Source organism: Thermobia domestica, chromosome 7 (genome assembly GCF_964235325.1).
Source record: "Thermobia domestica chromosome 7, izTheDome1.hap1.1, whole genome shotgun sequence".
Taxonomy (NCBI): domain Eukaryota; kingdom Metazoa; phylum Arthropoda; class Insecta; order Zygentoma; family Lepismatidae; genus Thermobia; species Thermobia domestica.
Window position 1 is genome coordinate 141,900,362 of NC_137460.1, and position 13,573 is coordinate 141,913,934.

Sequence of the window (13,573 nt, forward strand, 5' to 3'; positions counted from 1 at the left end):
TATCAATAAGTATCTTGAGTATAGCGGCATAAAGGGTTATTACTATGAAGCTAGACTTAAACGTATTTTGAAGATATAGAAGACATATAGAGTGTAAATGTAGACTATAAAACAACTAATACATATTCTTGAATATACAGGACCTTTCAGACCCATGTCATGAATTGGAGAGTGAAATGTGTTTCAGTTTCGGAGTAAAAAGTGCGGTGTGTATCTCAGGCCCGATCATTGCTTTTCTCATGCAGTGGGGTCATATATTTTCACAATTGTTATTTGAAAAGATGGATAATGGATTTTGGTTTGACATATGACAAAAAGAAGAACACTTTTTATCATGTGATGTTGTTATTTTGTTCCATATAATTATGTTCGAAGAAAATAGTAATATTCTTCCTATTTACATTATTGTTATTGAGAGGCTTATCAATGGTATCATGTGGGAAGGGCCATGGGCAATAGATCCCCCTCAGCTTTAGCAACAAATTGTTTTCAACACATTGTATATCAAGACACTAATAAAAAGTGAAATTCTTTTGTTAGTGGAAAATCTTGCCACTCCATGGGAAAAACTGAAATGGCGCTCTTGATGGTGGTATTAAAAGAAAGACCGATCGTTCACCCAGTGCAACAAAAACTTCTCCGATTTTTATAAACTATATGTAGAACTGACAGCGCACAGTAGCCGTTGGATCTTTGTGTGGTCAGAACGAATGTAAAACTGCAAGACATCAGGGGAATTTGGATATTCTCCTTCACTGTGGCAAGCCACCGAAGGCGAGAGCGTAAGCGACTACGCTACACGTGGCCACGCATTTTCGACAGGGTGTCATAGCATATGAAACGTAGTTAACAAAGCTCGCAGTGGTCAAAGGGGTTGTGAAACAATCCACCAGAAGTGTTCATTAGGCAAGAGATGGGGGAACAAGCATGTCAAAGAAGTGAGAAAAAATGTATCCATCCATAAAGTGTAGAACAGTGCGTGGAACAGAACACGACAAGGGCGCACGCTACCCTGGTTTAACGTCGTTCACGGGAGGACCTGCAGTAAAAGACTACGATCAGGACTAATAATTTGTAAATAGAACCAATAATTAGCGAAGCTTCTATATTCCACTTGATGTGCATTTGTGCACCTACCTGCTTGTCCTCCCGTCTGTTCTACGATAAGTCTCTTAAAACTTCCCAATTTTATGAATACTTCATGTGGCTTCCCATCAACATATAGAAATAATACTGTTGTTTGGGGCTGCAGACCACGAAAGATGAGAAGGACATAAGGCTCAAATGAGCCCTATGTTTCAAGTTTGCGCATTTGTATACAAGACAATTTTGTAAGATTACTTGCGCAAAAAACTTATACGACTACTGTTATTATTTTACTGTCTTTAAGGATATTTCGACAATCCTCATACCTTTGTACTAATATCTACAAAGGGTGAATTCCTCTCCAACTTTCAACTGTAAGAAACGTGTGCCACGCACAGTTCAATTTGAAAACGATGTTTGGTTTTGATACAAAATGCCGAATATTTTCGTTGAGGCATCTACTCGTTCTCTCTGGATAGACCTAAAATCATGGATAAGTAAAGAATGCATTATTCCCCGTCCCAAGATTTCTTTTAAGTTCCACGATAACTTTCATAAATCGATTTTGCTAGAATATACAGACATTTTATTTAAAGCTTACTTATACTCTTCCGTGCTTGGCATTAAATACTTTAAGGGGTTAGTTTTGAATTAACTGCTTTTCGGATTAAGAGTGAATAGCTTTTCAATTTAGAAAAGTGTTATACATTTAATTTTAGTTACAGATAGATTTTGTTGCTAGATGTATATTTTTAAGCCTTCACAATAATCTCCACTTCTTGCATTTAACCGTGGAAAATCAATTTTTCTCCATACCCAACCCCTACATCAAGAATGTAAAAATTGCGCTTCACAATTTCCTACATAACACTTATACTAGCTTGATACGATATGATCTGCTACCCTGTATGTTTGGAGCTGAAATCAGTCAAAACTGAGCAGACGCCTCCTCTGCAATACACGCACATATATATACACTTTGATTTATATATATATATATATATATATATATATATATATATATATATATATATATATATATATATATATATATATATTATCAAAAGTATCCGGACAACCCCAAAAACATACGTTTTCCATATTAGGTACATTGTACTGCAACCTACTGCCAGGTACTCATTATCAGCGACATTAGTAGTCATTAGACATCGTGAGAAAGCGGAATGGAGCGCTCCACGGAACTCACGGACGTCAAGTGTGCTCAGGTTATTGGGTGTCACTTGTGTCAGAAGTCTGTACGCGAGATTTTCACACTCCTAAACATCCCTAGGTCCACTTTATATGATGTGATAGTGAATGGGCACGTACAGCACAAAAGCGTATAGGCCGACCTCGTCTGTTGACTGACAGAGACCGCCAACAGTTGAACAAAGTAGTAAAGTGTAATAGGCAGACATCTATCCGCACCATCACACAGGAATTCCAAAATGCATCAGGATCCATTCGAAATACTACGACAGTTAGGCGTGAGGTGAGAATACTTGGATTTTATGGTCGAGCGGCTGCTCATAAGCCACATATTACGATGGTAAATACCAAACGACGTCTCGCTTGGTGTAAGGAGCGTAAACATTGGACGATTGAACAGTGGCAAAACGTTGCGTGCAGTGACGAATCACGTTACACATATGTGGCGATGGTTATGGTATGGTCGTTTTTCTTGGAGGGGGCTTACACTCCTTGTTGTTTTGCGTGCTAATCTCACAGCGCAGGCCTACATGTGATGTTTTAAGCACCTTCTTGTTTTCCACTGTTGAAGAGCAATTCGGGGATGGCGATTGAATCTTTCAACACGATCGAGCACCTGTTCATACTGCACGGCCTGTGGCAGAGTGGTTACACGAGCATAGCATCCCTGTAAGGGACTGGCCTGCACAGAGTTCTGACTTGAATCCTATAGAACACCTTTGGGATGTTTTGGAACATCGCCTTCGTGCCAGGCCTCACCGACCTACATCGATACCTCTCCTCAGTTCAGCACTCTGTGAAGAATACTTGTATTACTTTAGGTTTTTGTGAAGTAATATGCATCTAGATGCATTCTTTTAGACAGTGAAACGGTTAAATCGCTTCTCGACATATCTTAGTTTTTTCTGTGCGAAGATCATTATACTAAACGAAAATATCAGTTGACTTCTATCGTTTCAATTTTAGTTACGGGAAGAGATAGTATCTTTTGTTAAGACCCTGAGTGGATTCCAAAAAATAACTGTTTGTTGCTGTCTATTACCATTTTGATCAGGTAATTAATAGACAGAAAATGATTTATTTCTAGTTCCTCCGTCTTCAAAAGAGAGTTAAACAGTAAACGGAACAATTCGATAGACGCTGACTGAATTCCAGAAAAGCGCTTCTCGATATTCTTTTACATATATGTTGTTAATTGAAATATAGGATCTATTTACAAAATAGTTGAAGAGTTGAACAAACTGTAGACCATTATGATAAATTAGCCTATGATTGTGAACCAACTTGACTTATACTTAAATACAAAATAGAAATATATATAACGTCGTCTTTGACCAAACCGTTACTATTGAGATTTCTGGCCGTTCTGACCCTTTGTTTATTTTTTGGTCAGTTCATACATGTTTTTGTTTTGGCTTTTCACCTATATGAGTTTCTTGTTTGCGTTTTCTATTTTTGACATAATCACTTTTCATTTCCCTTATTTCACTTCTTTGAAAATGAGTCTAGTTGTTTATAGAACTTAGCCTGTTTCCTTTTCCTTACAAAAATAGAAAATTTTAATATACATAGATGTATTGTTTTGGGAATTACATTACATGATCATCATAAAGGTATTCTGCCTTTATTGGCAGGTCACTTGCCGCAGCTGAGAAGCTTCCATGCTCCACGGTCCTCCGCTAACTTCTTCGTCTTCGCGTATGATCTTTCTGTTTTTATATCATCCATTAATTGTAGTCTCCTTCGCTCCCTCCCTCTCTTTCCCGCCACCATACCCTCTAGGTCGTCCCTCATGATACAATTACATTACAAAGGAAGCTTATTATCAATTATTATGATTAGTTCATAGTCATATTTAAACTCTAAAACAATACCAACTCGTTTGTTCGGTATATTTTAACATAGTAATCGTTTAGTTTGTTGTAAAATCTTAAACTTCACTCATTATGAAAATCATATTCTGGCAGTTCTCTTCTTCTGAATTAAATTTGTGCACATTTAAAACCCAAATTTATATTATGTTGAACCCTATACAAACAATAATAGTTAAAGAAAATACTCTTTGAAATATTTTACTTCCCCCAGATAATTGTTACCTATGTTTTATTTCATCTGATAATAGTTTTCTACTTTTTACAGATCGCCAGCGATTGTGTAATCCTGATGAATTAATATGTATAGCAAACATAAAAGGTATTCTTAACTAATTCACTTCTTAAGAAGTGTATTAATCTTTACTTAATCGATTATTAATACTATTTTAAATACTAAATTTATTCATCCTCTATTTTGTTTATTGAACAATGTATTTGTTTTATATTCTTTTAGAATATAAGTTTCTTCGTAATTATTTTGAATAATCGTTATTCTTGATTGTTCGCAACGCTTTTAAAGTGAGATGGCAAACTAGTCTAGGAATGTGGGCACGAATATAATTGCTAACGCTTTAGAAAATAGAGAAATATTTTTATATATAAAAATAAAATGCATAGAGACATCGAACAAATATAACTTCTGAGAGTCATGATTAATAATTAATTGTTTAAAATGTATTTTCTAAATATATATAGGGCATTTCAAAACAACACCGACAACGTTTGGGAGGTGATTCTTTACACCAAGATAAGACGAAAAGTATAGACAAACCTAGGTCCACAAATGCTTCCTTTCGGAGTTACAGACTGCCGAAAACATAAAAATATGAACTTTGAAGGTTGAACCCACTGTAGTCGGATCAAGACTTCACTTAGGAACTAAAATGTGCGCTATCCTATAAATACATGTTTCAGAATACTCACGCAACAATTTCTATAGACGCAGTTTGGCTACGGTTAAATAATTTGAAGTACTCACCAACTACCTCTACAAAAAATTGTTACGGAATTACCGCAGAATGCTGAAACATTGATATTTCGATGTGGCACATACTAGTTCCAAAATAAAGTCCTGACCCGACTACTGTAGGTCACATATTATTGTCACTATGGACCTTTAAAGTTCATTTTTGTCATGTTTTCGGCAGCCTATGACTCCAAAAGGAAGAATCTTTGCTTCCAGATTGGTCTATAATTTTCGTCTTATCTTGGAGTCAGGAATCACCTCCCAAACGTTGTCGGTGTTGTTTTGAAACCCCCTGCATATAAATATATATATATATGTTGAATAGTCTAAAAATAGCACCCACGCTCTACAGTGCACTATTCTTCAAGTCAAAATAAAGCGAAAAGTAGGGCTATATATAATTTTATTCCTTTCGAGTCCAAAGACTCGAATTGAATATGTGGAACCTTTCAGATACACATCCATCATAGAGTAGATTCACTAATCAAATTGTTACATCGATTCTTCCCAGATGCCAGTTAAAGTCGATATATGTTGACACTAGCACCAACTATCAGCTAACAATCGATGTAACCGTTCAATAGATTCATATACCAATGCTAATAAGTCAAAGTTACTCTTCGACGTTGCCACATAGTAAAATTTTCGATTTCCCACAGCGGCTGAAGGAAACCCAAAAAAATGCTATATAGCATTTCCGTTTTATTTCGACCTGTAGGATAGGGCGATTTTAGAACACCCTATATATATGAGGTTCAAAGGCAGGTATACACTTACAAAAGTATTAGTTTTCTTTTTTAGTTGTTATATATTGTATACCTCTACAAAAACGAAACGAGTTCTTGGCTTTGAAAACGAAAACAAAAAATATGACGTCACAAATGGAGTTTTATAAGAATTACAATTAATTACAATCACTGAGGTTCTCAAAGTACCAGCTTCCAATATTTACACATTTACAGTGTAATTTCTTCCTTCAAGCTCACTTTGGCACTGATGTTTTCGTTATTATTAATTTTTCGGCACGCTTCTCTTATATAACTAGTTTTGTCGTCCATAGTGTGTGGTTTCCTCGAAGATACTTTGACAACACCCCAATGGAAATTCATTGCGGGTGAGGTCTGATGATCGTGGTGGTCATTCAGTAGGCCCTATCGACCTTTCCAACGATTGGGTAATTAATTGTGAAGAATCTTGCACACTGTTACAGCATAGTGGGAAGGAGCTTCTTCTTGCTGTAAATTGAAGTCGACATTATCATGTTGGTGTATTTCTAGAATAACAGTGTCCGACAGGATGTTAAGATGTGGGTCTTGGGTAAGAGTTCTACTTAAAAAAGATAGACTCAGATAGACTCAATGACCCCTCTGCATGAAGGGCTCACCTAAACTGTAACAGGTTAATTATATTGTTGTTCAAGCGTTATATGTGGGATTTATGTCGCGTGAAAGATATAATTATTCTTATGAAGGTCCTGAAAGTTGAAACTTTATTTTGTCTGACCAACTTCGAATGATACTATCACTTTCTCTTTTTGTGTTCAAGATTTCCTCGGAAAATTGTAATCGGTTATGTGGATCATCCTTTAGTAATCCTTGAAGTAATCTTGGGCTATACATTTACAAACATAACGTTGATCCACGGGAAATGTCTAACTCGCGAGAAGCTGTCTTCTTGGATTTTTGGGACTTTGTATAAATGCCTGCACAACTAACATTCTATTGTCCTAGGTAATAACACTAACCCGTTGACCACTCTTTGGCGCATTACAGATGTAGCCAGTTTTTTTTTTTAATTTATTGCGAAATCTAAAAAAATGTTAGTCTGCTAGGCGGAGGTATATCAAATTCTTTATCCCATTTCCATGAAATCTTCTCGGCATTCTCTGTTTTACAGTATTCTTTGATTATCTACTTCCGTTCGTCGATAGTTAAATTACCAGCCATGGTTCTCTGAAAGGAAATAAATATAATAGATATAATAAATCTGTCCATGATTATCTGAAAAATAATAAACATAATAAACTGTACAAAGCATATCTACTTTTGCAAGCTATATATATATATAACGGTGTTTATATATAAATTTCTAAATTCACTAGAAAAATTGTCATGTTTCTTAATCTTGCACTGAATGACTATACAGGGGATACTATGTGTGGTGAAATTTCTTTGAGTAACACTAAAATGTAAATTGATTTGTATGTGTTCAAATATACATAATAAAATTATGAATGATTACTTTCTAGAGTTGTCAAATCAGCTGGGACCGACTTCCAGATCTGAAAGATAGTTATGGCAAATAAGTTTTATAAGAAATAATTGTGAACATTTTTCTAGCTTTGAAGCATCTGAAATTACCATACTGTAACGATATCTACATCAAGTGCCACATATATTTTGTTTTGGAAAATAAAGAGAAGGTTTTTCTAATCAAGTGCCCTATTTAAATTAGTATGACCCATTATTATGATGCAGGCATTATTAAGATACTGTAAGCAACTAATGTATTCACGTTTCCACTCTGCGTTTGTAATAATGTGAAATTCTTATGTCTTAGAAGTTCTAGTTGTTTCTTTCAGGCAGTTTTTGTTGAGTACACGGAATAACTCTATAACTTGCCATAAAATAATATTCCTGTTCTTGAATAGTGTCTGTACATAACCAGCGTAATGTATAGGGACTTAATTTTCCTTCCAATGTAATAGTTCTAATGACTTTCGTTCTTCTTCTTCTTATGATGATGACAGGAAGTATAATTCTCTTCGGATTTTAAGTTTGTTACCTCTTATTCTCCACAAGCTACGCTTGCACGTCTTAACTCGTTATCAAAAAAAGTGCTTTAGTTTGCATGGAAAATGCGGACTCGATTCTTTAAGTTCAAAACTATTATTATGGAATATCATATAAGATTCAACTCTTTTTCTATTTAGAGTTTATTACAAACAGATTTCAATACAAGACAATTTTTTATACTGATATATCAACTTAATATGCTCTTCAGTACTCTGGAGGGGACACAAACTGAATTTACTTTTAATATCCTTTATGGTTCAATAACCTGTTAAATGGAAAGCCTTAATGTTAGGCGTCAACTAAAGCCTAGAAGCAACGTGAGTTCTTGTAATTAATAAAGTGAATTTGAAAAGAAAGTTCTATCTCAAAACTTATCTTTACTCTCATTTTTATCATTCTGATTGAAAGAATTTATAATTAGACATAATAATAGAGTGCAGACTACAGAGATAACGATCTAACTCCTGACTAAATAAACCAAAATTACTCTACATAATTTGATACGGAATCGCAGGAACATAAAAGCTGTTATAACGGTAACCAAAATATTTTCTTAATAAAGGAAAGCAGAAAAATCTAATTGTTTACTATTCCAGTGGAACACTTGAGCACTCTGCCAGTGTTCGGTGGCACATTCGCCAGTGAATGTCCAGCGCTGGGGAAATTTTCAAGGCAGACATCAGCTACTCAGGAAAAACTTTCAGCTTAGTTTAAGAGATTACGTAAGAAATTATTTTTAAATAACAAACGAGGCAACCCAGATTAAAGGGCTCAGGGGCTGATGGCGGCCGATGGCCGGCTGTTGAACATGGCTGGTGTATATTATATATAAATCTCCCAACATTGTTTCTGTACTCCACGAAACAGATTCACGTTAGTTATCAGCGCATTTTGCTTTGAAGTTTTGTACAATTATTTGCATTATGAAAGTCTGGAAGCAAAGTAACACTCTGTTTCTATTAATTAAATGCCGTTTCCTATTTAGGTCTAGGCTAGAGTATCTATTTATTTTTACTAATCAATTCGTTCTTCCCTGGTGATGCAAGTTGGCTATGTTATCACCTGACAGTTCAGCAATCTACTTGTACTCTTCATATTACTTTTAAGTTTATTACATAGTACATTATGCTCTCTGCATTATGCTCTCTGCAGCTTTCTTCTTAACCTGGTCCCGATTTACAACCTATGCACATTTTGTCCACACTTGAGTTTCGATAATAAAGTAAACCATTGACTATGTAATTTATATGGAAGTTTTCAAATGTGATAATAATTATAACTGTGTTGTTTCCGCGGACAAGGCAGGTAAGGATTTATTCTGGATCGCTAGTGCTCTGTCCTGCTGGACTGACACCACTTAAGATTGCCTTCATACATACATTTCAGTTCCGCTAAGTCACGTGCGTATCGCACTGCTCGCAAAGCAGTATTATGGTTGTGAATAATATATCTAGTAAACGCGGAGTTGTGCAATACTTTCTATGAGAGACTTTAATTAGGGCTGTTGAAATTTGTTTTCATTGTTTGCTGGGAGCAGGGAATGTCGCCATTGGTAAAGATAAGCACATTTATAATGCATCCAAGAACACCTCATTTGGAGGTGTTGCACTTCAGCACTCTGTATGATGGTTGTATCTCTATAACCTTATCTTCCTAAACTAAATGTTTCTTAATGGTGTGCGAATTCGAACTAGACCTACTAATAAATGGTTCACACTACAAAAGCTATTTATCTAATTGATATACTTGTTCGTTTACTAGTCATAGGAGTGAGGCAGCCAATGTGCGTATCGTACACTGTAATCTCAAACTACTATGCATTGGGAAAAGGTAATGGCTCCTTCAATATTAGATATACTGTTGTAAAATGTCCGGATTACTGAAACCACAACGAATCTTTACGTCTACTTTTTAACATTACTAACGTTAGGGGGATAATCTAGTTTCTATTAATCACATCCTTGTATTTCTTCTCGCGAATGAAAGAGTTTATCTTCCATTAGATCATTATTTTTAGTTTCATTATGGAATGTTTCATTATTATTGTATACTTTGTTTCTTCTCGTTGCATGCTTCATATTTTCTTATTTTTCTAGATAGTTTCTGCATTTTCAATTCATTTTTATAGATTTTATTTCGAAGTGTTCCTTTTGAACCGCGTGAGAGGTGTTGTTTCTTTTACTTAACTTTGGCTAATAGACTTTACTTGCTGCTAACATCTTTATAACTCTTCGAAACCTGATTTTCTTTCAGTCGTTTAACAATTATTTCTATACATTGATATAAAGAACACAAGCGAAGTTACCTTGTCAACATCATCATCTGGTATCAAATTACGGTACAAGATGCTCTTATTCTAATATTTTGTTAAAAGAATAAAGAATAAAACTGAAAACGGGTTAAACATGATAATATGTCAATGAATTTTTGTCTTTAAGTTCTGTTCATTCGGACTATCCATTCATCTTGATTTATTTTTGATTAAACAAATATTTTGAATAATCGCTTTCATTGTAGTATTTACTACCAATTTACTTCGCAATGGAAATGAGCACCAACGTATTGACTTTCGTCGATAAAGGAAATGAAAACCAATACAACGTACTTGGCTACTTCATGACGGATTGACCCTTAGAGCAACTGGGCAAAAGCTCGGTGTGCCCTCCTTTCATGCTGTCCTCAAAAAACCTAATTAATAATGAGACTAAAATGATTAAATTCCCCCAAAATACATATTTTCAATATTTTATGTAATAATACGCAACGCAATACAATTACTAGGGTAATGCACGAAATAATTCGTGTATGTTGGTAATAGCCTTTCAAGCCGTGTATAAGGTTCAATAACTAGAATTTACAGCTATGTATAGTTAGAGTCCATGTCATACTTTTTCTGTGATCAAAAATCAAATTAATACTGTCCTTTGATATTCCGTGAAGTTTGTGTAGCTGCTTTTAAGTTGTATTTTTGTCTATTACTGTCTGTTTCTATGTAGATTGTTTGTATAACAAACTGTGACAGGTTGAAGTAGATTCTTATTATTGTAGGTGGCATATTTAGGCATGGATTTAATTCTTTTCATCGCAAGATTTTATAGTTTTTTAAACAATCGTCTGCCTATGCTGGATTATCTTCACGGAATTTTCTATACTGACTAAAAGAGGGACAATATTTAGACACCAAATTTAGAATTTTCTTTGTTATCCATGGGACAGAAGATCGCTACACCTACGTCTTATAAGAGAAGCATGCTTATCTAGCAGTGATAAAATTGATTTATTAAAGAAATGTTTCATGTGTAGACGAAAATCTTAAATTACTGCCAAGGAGCTTTTGGCGCATCATAAAGGAGAATAACTTCATGTACTTGATTTAAGTTCCTATAAGAGTTCATTTTTACTTTCTCTTTGGTGCGTGTATTAAGTAACAATGAATACTAGATCGTTGTAAGATATTGGAGAGATAGGTGTTAGTCCATAGTGAATTATTTTCTATGTATTGTAAGTTAAGATGATATCTAGCAGTAATTGTGATGTAGAAATTCGGAAAGTTGAATTTAGTATGCACATCAAAAGGATGATCCAGGATATACTACAATGTAATATTAAGCTTTAACTCTCCAATGTTAGTATATTAAAATTGAAATCACCAAGAATCACTTTTCAGAACAAGGTAAGTGTTGTGATATTTCATCTTCGAACTTATACCAAAAGCAAACTTTTCCTAAAAACGAATGTACGCTGTTACAAATAAATAAAAGGCAAAATTATTCTCCCCCAGTAATCAACCTTCCGTGCAACTATCCTGGGATTCAATTCTGTGTGAAAGGACATTAAACTAATTATACTGGTTGAAGTACTATAATATGTAGGTCTACATCATATATAGTTTCGCTGTTGTAATAGAGTTGTAAACTCGAACAACATTTAGAACGTTAAGGCATTCTATGTTTTAAATGATACACATAAAAAGAATAGCTTGTGTTTATTTTTAAGATAACTTAAGATAAATTTAAGATAACTAAAATAACTAAGGCAAATCATTCTTTCTTAATTTTATTCAACATTTCATTAACTTAATCTCCATCCTACTGGAGGTAAATGATTCGAAGCTTCGCCAGTTTTGGCTTTCGCCAATATATGAGAGTTCCATGATATTCATAGCTTCCTTTACAGAAATCATTTACTTTTTATATTTAAAATAAATTTCATTTTCTTCTTCTTCTTCTTGCAATTTCAGATAAGTTGTATCCAGTTAGAACTTTTGGAAAAGGAGACGGATTGCATTGTCAATGTCCATTGTCTTGTGTATCTGTGTTTGCAAAACTTATTCTCTCGTAAGTATAAATTTTTAGTTATCCATATTTGTTATTTTAAGATAGGTTGAAACTAATAACCCAATATTTAAATTATTTTTCATTACAATGTAAAAAGATAGGTGAAAGTAAGGAATAAGGAATAGCTCAAAATATTTCTCAAATTGCAAAATATAGTAGAGTGTAATAATGACTGAATGAAATTTTAAAATATGGTAGAAGCACGAAACAACAACGTCAGCTATGACAGGCATTTATAGCAACCTTTAAAGATTGTTCCTAAAGAAAATTGACAAAGTTTGGGAGTCGATTCCATGCATAAAGATATGAGAAAAGAAAGACCACCCTCGGTGTAAAAATGCAGCTATTCGGAGTTATGACCAGTAGAAAGATACATATTTGTTAAAACGTCATTACTCAGGGATAGATTGTCGTCAAAGTTGAGTAAAAGAATATGTTAATTATTTTATCGTTGATTCCATTAATGCACAATTTGATTTGGTGCACGGGTGGCGCAAGTGTACCTAAAAGAAATTAGGTAATTCGTATAATATTTTACTAAAAAATATGCAAATAAACTAAGTCTCTGGCGTATGAAGCTCGGAGCTTCAACGCCGCGTTAACAAAGTTCTCAATTGACTTTTGTTCTTAGGTAACTAGGTCCGGTTTCTATTTCGTATTAGTATTGCTGCAATATACGTCTTAATGTTGTCCTCCATTTGTCACATAGGTTTTTCTAATAGTCTCTTCGATTGCTTATGACACATTTTACATAATATTGTGAGTTAGAGGAAAATCCGTTGGGATGGTAAAATCGTAAACATTTTGTAAAAGCAATTCCAGAGTTTTTCTCGGGGATATTCCAAGAAAATGAATCTTTATATCGCATGTAGAGTCCTCCTGCTGTCTAAATATATACCCAACGCTTGACGGTGGTATTCAGCAGTTCCATATAGCCATTCGAATTAAACCTCACCGCCTGTTTAAAAACTTATGGTGACATTATATCACGCTCACAAGTTATACATACAAACCTTACCATATTTTTTAGAAATTTCGTGCGCTGACACTAAGAACGTCCGATGGATTGTAATCTTTCCATTTGTTTTGAGTGTTACAAACGTTGATCTCACATTCTACATTAGAGTCGCATTCTAAGTGATGTATCACTTTGGTAAGAAGTTTCTTTTCCTCGATCAACCTGTTTTCTCGGCATTTGTGATAAGTTGGCCTTTACGGGTCTTACAGGAGTATCTGCTACTGATCAAAGCATTATGGAACGTTCAATGTTGCCAACATGCTAGCGAAACATTGTCCAACGCCACA